Genomic DNA, 9,562 nt, shown 5'->3' on the forward strand with positions numbered 1-9,562 from the left:
TAATAACTTTGTGACATTTGTAATTTTTAGAAAAAGAAATCATCATTTAGTGTCTTTATTTAAAAGAATTGCAATGAATATTGAATATCATTTATATTCATGACATATATATTGTCTACTGTCTACTTATGGCATATATAATAAGTAATATTATTTCATACACTATATCATGAAAATAATAAATATTATAGCACTCTAGATGGCCATAAAGCAAATACCAAAAGAACTGGAAGTTCTAGATATGTACATAAGCACTCTGAATAGACCCTATATTGATATGGTCTGAAGTCATACTTAGCTAAATTGTAATATTAAGATGGGATTATTTTCTGTAATATTATAAAATGAGTTCCCACACCCACAGATATTTTAAAGAAGTAATCACTGATTCATTTTGTAATATTGTATTTTATTAATTCAGAACTGGTACATAGAGTTTTTTATATTGCGCATGGGCTTAAAAATTTCATCATTAATCATAATTGTGAAACTTATTACTCTGAGTTATATCACAGCTAAATATATTAAGCTGCTGAATGAAGCTAAGCAATACTTCAGATTAAAGAAAGCATATGAAAATCAGATTAGAACTTTTGTGTCCTATAAAACGCTCAAATAAACTTACTTACAAATCTGAATCATTAATATACAATGTTTGTCCTTTTTGAATGTCCTTTGGGTGCATAAAAGCAATTCATAGAGAAGAATACGGTAGATAATTGGCATTGGGTTGAATTCATAACATTGTTAGAAAAAAATCTGCCATTCTAAACCCTGGAAAATGATTCACAAGCCAGAAAAATCACCAGTGCTATATATCACTCAGTATCATAATTCTGTTTTGTCCAAATAAGCTTTATCAAATACCACTCTCATATATGAGATTGAACATTGTTCATTCAATGCAAATATGAGTCATTAAAAATAAGTGTTTATGTTACATAAAATATTTCCTTCCTGAAGAATGAGTAGTCCGTTATAACTAGAAGTAAAAGAGTTTCTTATTCACTTCAATTACATATTTTGTCACTGGACAAAAATCACTATTATATACTTAAGTGATAAAAAAGAATAAAAAGTGTAGCATATTAACATTGTATTTAAAAAAGCAATCATTTATTTTATCCATGATTCACAAAATTGCCAGATTAGATTATTTTATTTTCAGTCCAATTCTTATTTACCTGATAAATTTAATCAACTGTGCATCTGTGCATCTGTGTGTATATACACTGACAAGTATTTATGAATGTAGGTGGTGAGTTCTTCCCAAAGACTGAGTAGCTGGTCATAGTAAACCTCTTTCTCCCACAAGTTATATTTTAAACCATTATTTACAAAACATCCACAGATGGAGATTACAAAACATTTATAGGCGGACCTGCCTCAGACTTTGTTAGATAAATGAATGATTGAATTTCAAAGCCAATGTTATTCATTGCAACACTACTTTCTGAAAACTTTATCATTTGAATCAAAATGTTATACTTTCCCCATTGTTCCTGATATTCTATCATTTAAAGCTCTCCTCTGCTGGGCTGTGTAATCTCTGAGTCAAATAAAGTTTCTTGTGAAAGAACTGAACAACTTGAATATGCATTTTCCACTCCATTGCTCAAGGTGGTTTTCTTGTGTATTTTGTTCCTACTCCATAACAGAGACACCTTCCAGGGTATTTCTTATATTCTTACACAAAATTTGGTGGGTATAATGGTTTGTTCTTTAATAACATTTTGGTCCCCATGATACTAGGTACCTGATTGGTGGGAGTTTTCTCAATCTATTTCATGTGTAAGGGCTGTTTTTGTCATGAAATATGAAAAGTGAGATTTTATCTTACATGCAAGAAACATGGTTGCTGGTAGAAGACAGGAGATGCCTGAGTCAGAGATGAAGGATAGTTTATTATCTATAGCATTAGCAATAGAGTTTCAGCCTGTTTTGTTCCAATTCACTGAGCCCCAATTCTCACATGTTGACATGGCAAAGGCCAGGTGACATTGCATATTAATCATATTGTGGTTCAGATGAGGACTCCTAAGTTTAGTGCACTCCATCTCTTAAAAGGTAAGTAAATATGCTCACCGTTTGCTCTGTAAGGAGACACTATCACTATCTTCCCCTTTGGTACAGAGCGAGTCATTGTGTTTTTCAAAGCTATTTTCCATACAGAAATCCTTGAAAAGATACTCTGAAACAAGGGCAATCAGAACCACACTTCACAAAACATGAAGAAACATGACAAAGCTATGGAAAATTACCTCTCGAAAGTTTTAAGCCACAATCACAATATCTTTTGGTCCAAGCTGATTATTATTTTGTCAGTATAAATCTAAAGTATCTAGTTTTGTGTCTGTTTGATCTAGATACATGTACTCATAGCTGCACCCAGAGTTACTATCAGTATACTTTGTTTCATTAAATTAATATGTATGTATCTCAATAAACGCTGGTGTTAAGCCTATCAATAAGTTTTAGCATATTAATAAAAATGTGCAACTATCACAATATAAGCTTAGAACATTTCTATCACCTCAAAGAGAAACCTTATGCCTATTTACAGTCATTCTCTATCCCCACTCCCAGTACTATACAACCACAAACCTACATTTGCCTCCATATATTTGCCTTTTCTGGATATTTTATATAAATGGGATCATAAAATGAATTCTTTTGTGTCTGCCTTCTTTTACTTAACATGTTTTTGAGGTTCATCCATGTAGTAGCATGTACCAGCAATTTGTTTTTCTTATGGCCAAGTAATATTTCACTGTATGTATAACCACGTTTATTACTGATTCACCAACTGATGGACATTTGGACTGTTTCCACTTTTTGATTATTGTGCACAAAAACTTTTCCAAAGTCACTGCACAATTTTACATTCCCAGTCACAATATGTGAGGTTTTAAATTCTTCCACATTCTTGACAACATCACTCTGTATCATCTTTTCACGATAGCCATTCTAGTGGGTGGGAAGTGATATCTCGTTGTGGTTTTGGTTTACATTTGCCTAATCACCAATGATGCTGTGCATCTTTTGATATGCTTATTGTTCAATCCTATATCTTCTTTGCAGATATGCCTACCCTAATCTTTTATCCATTGTTTTAGGTGGGTCATTTGCCTTTTTGTTATTGAGTAATAAAAATTCTTTATATGTTTTGGACATAAGACATTTATCAGATATATTATTTGCCACTATTTTCTTCCAGTCTATCAACAATCGTTTTTACTGAATGGTATGCTTTGAAGTGTAAGAAATTTTAATTTTTAAAACTCATAAGTATTATGTTGTTTTGTTTTTGTTACTTGTGCTATTGGTATCACATGCAAGTAACTGTTGCATAACCAAAGACCCTGCTTTTTTTTCCTTAGAATTTTATAGTTAGGTATACTTAAGTAAGTGTCAAATATAGTTATATTTTTTCATATTTCCATGATTCTTCCCATATGACTATCTCTTAGATTAAATATGATTATTAGGCTTTAGTAGGAAAGACATTCCTTTCCATTAAGTCCTTTGTTCTAAGTGAAGTAATTTTATTTCATGACACATCATTAATTGGATGCTAAGTCTGAGAAATTTTTATAGATTTAGTGATTATGACTATTGGGTGTGACCATTGTATACTTCACCTGATCCTTGATACAACACTGAGTTTAATTGGCAATTATTGCCAAAAATATTTCTCAAATCTGACTTTTACTTTTTGGGATTAGAAGCAATGGCAATTCCAAACCTGCAAATTGCCAAATTTGTGGGCTTTTCCTAGTCTTTTTCAGTTTTGTTTTCAAACTAGCCAATTCTTTTCTTATATATTTATTTCTTTTCTTACCTTGTATTACTTTACTAAATATGTCCCCAGAAATCAAGTCATAGTACTAGCATTTTACTTCCAAATTTTTCTCCTAGAGCTACAAGTGCATTACATACTTGATATGCTTCCATGTTTCCACAGACACAGGTTGACAAAATAATATGCCACTATATAAATAGGATCATCATCTTTCCAGCCTACTATAATAATTTAATTACAGAATATACATACACACAAACAACTTCAATTTTTGTATGATATTTACCACTGATAATAATTTATGCATTAGACAGGATATATTAAGTTATATTGCAGTAACAATAAACAAAATTCTTAGTGGCTTATAATAACCAAGTTTTTCTCACACACAATACAATCATTGTAAGTAGGCTGGGTGCTCTAAACTACATGCCCTGCTTCAGAACCCAATCTGACAGAACAGATACCATCTGATATGTCTCTGGCCATGCTTTGAAATGTCTATTGGCTACAAGAAAGGAATAAACACTAAAAGAACGGAAATAGACAAAATAACTTTCAGACTCTTATATGAGGGTGATGATAAAAAAAAGCACACTTCATCCCTCCAAAAAAAGGAAAAAAGGAAAGAGAAAATTAACAAAGAACATGCTGCAAATGTAGAAAGCACTTAAATAAATATGACCCAATAAAAGAGCAACTAAGATAAATATAAATAGACTGAATGCTCCAGATAAAGAAGAACTATTTAGACTGCATAAAATAAATAATAAGGTCTTTACAAAAGACATATGAAATACAAGAATTTTTTAAAAAGTAAAAGAAAAAGAATGAAAAATATGCCATGCAATAACTAATTAAAAGAAATATGGGAGTTGCTTTCTTAAAATAAAATAAAACATATTTATAGTAAAACACATTCATAGAGACAGATAACTTCTAGAAATAAAAGGCTTAATCTAATATACAAATTAGGCCTCATGTAAGCCATCTATAAAATGATGCACAACCAAATAAGGAGCTAGAAAAACCATGTAAGGAGATCATGAGAAAAGAAAATTGCAAGTCAATATTATTTAAAAATGTAAATCTTAAAAAGGTAGTGACAGCAACATATAACTAGGATAGTATACCATGATCAGATTGAGTTTTGCATTTTGAGGAATGCAAACTAATTTAACATTAGAAAATCAATTAGTTAATACAGAATATTAACAATTAAAATAGAAAAAAATTATATAGTAATATAGAATATGTTTGATAAAAATCATAAACTATTGATTGTTAAAATAATTACTTATTGCTGAAAGTTTAAAAGTTTTCTCTTTGAGAACCATTTCTGTTCAGCATTTTATTTCAGGTACCAGTCACCGAAGTAAAAATATAAAAAACAAAATGTATAAAACTTACAAAGAAAAAAATTATGTCATTTTAAAAATTAAAATTATTAGAAAAATATTATCTAATAACTTATCTAAAATATTACTATTAATAATTATAAAATTAATAATATATAAGAGATTGTAGTAACATTTCTGAATACAAAATTTTAAAGTGTATTTATATATTATATACTAGGCACAAACAAGTGGAAACTACTCCAATAGGTAACCAAGAATCCATAAATATTGTTTCTTTAAAAAACATACATGTTGTATTTATGTGTGTATATAGATATATATGAACTTATGTGTATATGTATATATTTGTACATATATGAATATATGTGTATATATATACATACTGTGCCTATAAAAAAGATTATAAAATATGACATTATACACCACAAAGTTAATAGTGTTACGCTATTGTACAATGCTTTTTTACTAGTTAGAATTTTTTATACTTATTGAAAGAGCTTATTTTTACTTATTTAAACTTAGTCATATATCATTGTCATATATTCATAAAAATAAAATAGTGAATGGAATTTTTAATAAATTCCTAAAATGTCTATAAATTTAAAAATTTACACTTCTGAATAATGTTTTTACTCAGAATTGTTGATATCCATGTGTTTGAAAACATTTTTCTTTGTGTTTTAAGAGTTTTAGTGACTCAGGATTTTACTTAAAATTCAAAATGTGATAGTCATTCTAAAAATGTTGAAGTTGTCTCATCTGGCAAAATTTCATTTCTTTTTTTCTTTTGCTGATTGTTTCTAGCATATAAGCAGATTCTCAAAAATTTAACAATGAACTTCAGAGAAAACGACATTCAATTATTCTGTGCATGCAGAGCATGAATTGGTTCACCAGCTATGCTGGGGCTTTGACATTCCTCTTGCCCATTGGGAGGGAAAGGTCAATTTTTCAGCCTCTGTTGTATTACTTTGAGAGACAGGCACTTCATCTGCACTTAACTCACTAGTAAAGCATTTACATATCTTTATCTACCCATTGGCCATTCTTAGGTCTCATTAAAACAGTTGTTGCTTTGGAAGAAGATAGGGAATTGCCATAATTTCTCCAATAATGAGTGTTTGCTTGATAGCATCAAATTCATGCTCCACTTCTCTGTTTTTGTGCCTTTCTGTGCACTCAATATTTCCATTTCAATTATCAATCAGAATGTAATCTTTTTAGTAAACATTTTATTTTTGAGTAAATTTAAAGTTGCAAAAATAGTACAGAGATTTCCACATATCTGTCACCCAGTTTCCCCTACTGTTAACTTACATTACCATCTTAACATTTGTCAAAACCAAGAAAATGCTGATACATTACATTACTATCAATTAAACTCTGGCCTTTATTTAGATTTCACCAGTTTTTCTGATATCATCTTTCATCTTTGTATTCCAAGATCCAATCATGATACTACATTTTATTTAGTTGTCATGGCTCCTCTGCATCCTCTGGTCTCTGACACTGTTTTACTCTTTCTTTGGTCTTTATGACCTTGACAGTTCTGAGGCCTAATGAACAAGTATCCTGTAGAATATCTTCTAATGAATTTAATGTTTTTCTCCTGATTACTTTAGTTCCATCCTTTTGAAGACAATTTAAATAGTCAAGCAAACCCAAAATGCTTAGTAACAAAATGCACTAAACTGCACATAGATCAAATGAAAATGTAATTATATGCACACCTGTGACCAAGATGATGCTGCCCAGCCAGTAACAACTATCTACTCTGGCCACCTTGCTGATGGTACCTATAAGATGCCATTGTTTATGAACCATCTCCTTTCTTCAAATGTTAAAATGTGTTACCAGGTACGTCTTGGAATCTATGAAATAGAGGGGCATCTCATCACTTAAGATTTCTTGCAGAACGAGTAAACAGCTGAAGACAGACATCACCTGAGTGCTACACAAATATAGGTCCAATAAATCCTTTTCTGAATTGGCAATGAAAAGCATATCTTAGAAAGGACGGAAGTTAGTCATGCCAATATATGTAGTTCTTTCTGGGCATTTTCCATCTTAGCATAAATCACCAATAGATGGTGGAGTTAATTATGCTAATCAAGATATAAATTGAAGAGAGTAGGCAAAGCTGGTGGTTCTTCCTAATTGAGATAGAAAGGACCAGCAAATACAGAAGTGCTCCTTTTTCTAGGTCCCTAATAACTACAACGGCATGAAGTTAGAGCTTATCGGTGATGTCACTGAAGAGAGAGGTGGTTTAAACCTAAAAGTTTCTGATTGATATAACTTCAAAATTAATTACCTTAAAGAAAGAGATAATTTGTAAGTCTTAAAAGCAAGGACATGAAAATAATTTTACTAGAAGGCAGAGAAAGAAGGCTGAATCATTTTACTTAGTTCTTTTTCTCTGTAATGTATAGCCAAGTTATTTTATTTTTTTTAAAAAAAATTTATTTATTTATTTATTTATTTTTGGCTGTGTTGGGTTGCTGTGTGTGGGCTTTCTCTAGTTGTGGTGAGCAGGGGCTACTCTTGGTTGCGGTGTACGGGCTTATGATTGCAGTGGCTTCTCTTATTGTGGAACATGGGCTCTAAGCATGTGGGCTTCAGTAGTTGTGGTGCAGGTGCTCAGTAGCTGTGGCACATGGGCTCTAGAGTGCAGGCTCAGTAGTTGTGGTGCAAAGGCTTAGTTGCTCTGTGACATGTGGGATCTTCCTGGACCAGGGCTTGAACCCATGTCCTCTGCACTGGCAGGCAGATTCGTAACCACTGTGCCACCAGGGAAGCCCTAGCCAAGTTATTTTAAATGATAAATAGCAGAGAAAATATATACTAATTAGTATAATGCAAGGCAGTATACAAAAGATGAAGTTTCCACAAGAAAATAACAGGCTTACATTGGGTTGGCCAAAAAGTTAATTCGGGTTTTTCCATTAAGATGTTATGGAAAAACCCAGACGAACTTTTTGGCCAACCCAATACCTGTATGTGGGCACTATTTGTGACCTCTCTGAGTAACAGAACATCATCTAGAACTGTCTTGTTTCTCCTCTCTGAACTGCTTTGAATTATTTGTTTTTGCAACAGAGATCAATACATAAAGCTGAAAGACATGTTTGGGAGTTTTCTTTTAAATAAAATTCAATAAAATTGTATTTATTATATTCAGAGTAATTTTAATTACTCAAAAAAACTGATATAACTCTAAGTAATAATGAAAATCAAATATTAGTGTTTAGAATAGTTCAGGTAATCCTCTAAGCATTTTAAATATATTAACTATTTTATCCTTACAACATCTTTATGAGGTTGGGGATATTACTATGTCCATTTTACACATGAGAAAACTGAGAGGTAAGTTTCATAAATGGCAGATGTTTAATAATGGCAGGACCAGAAGTTGAATATAGACCCTCCTTACCATACATAAACACACTCAACTGCATCCTGAACAAACTGAAGTGTGGTAATGTTTTTATTTTACTTTCCAGTGTTTCTTTTAATTTGTAGTATTTTTTTTTACAGGTCACAATTTATAAGCATTTGTGTAATGTTATATACCATTCATATTTATTTTCTAATGAGGAAATTATATCTAATCACATTCCATATTTCAAAGCATCTTTGTCATTTTGACGTGCACCCTAATATTGCAACAAATATGTTAAATTACATGGTCATTATGTCTTTTGTATGGTTTTTATTAACACAGATTCATAGAACAGGAAATACTGTGTTGGATTTCAGTGTCCAGTGTCAGTTCCTTGTTCCCATATATATCTGTTCCCTCCCTCTTCCTTCTGCATATATATATATATATATATACATGCCATATTAGAATATATAAGGGACCTCTAAAACAAAGAACACATTTACCCACCATTTTACACAGGGAGTGAAATTCACAAATACATGGCAATGAAAATTGTTAGAATTTATAAAATTGATATATACATACAAGCACATAATACATTGTTATTAAACTGGTTGTTTTTTAAATTGTCTTCTAAATCACTTTTTAAAAAGAATAAGAAAAATTACATTTTCTCTAATAATTACCTACGTAACTTTTTTCTGTGTGTTTTAGAAGATTTAAGTTATTATCTGGTGTCACTTCCTTTCAGCTTGAAGTAGTTTTTTAGTATATTTTAGAAATCAGTCTTTATTTATTTATTTTTTTAAATTCAGTCTTTAGTAATCCAGGAATGTCTATATTTGGGTTTCATTTTTAACATGTAGTTTGCCGGGTATACAATTCTTGGCTGACAGTTTGTTATTTTTCTATTTCCTTAAGGTAGAAGATAAAGTTATTATTTTGAGATGTTTCATTTCTTGAAATAGGCCTTACAGCTTAAATTTCTTGTATAGGCCTTACAACTTAAATTTC

The sequence above is a fragment of the Lipotes vexillifer genome, unplaced genomic scaffold (genome assembly GCF_000442215.2).
Source record: "Lipotes vexillifer unplaced genomic scaffold, Lipotes_vexillifer_v1.1 scaffold190, whole genome shotgun sequence".
In the NCBI taxonomy this organism is placed as follows: Eukaryota; Metazoa; Chordata; class Mammalia; order Artiodactyla; family Lipotidae; genus Lipotes; species Lipotes vexillifer.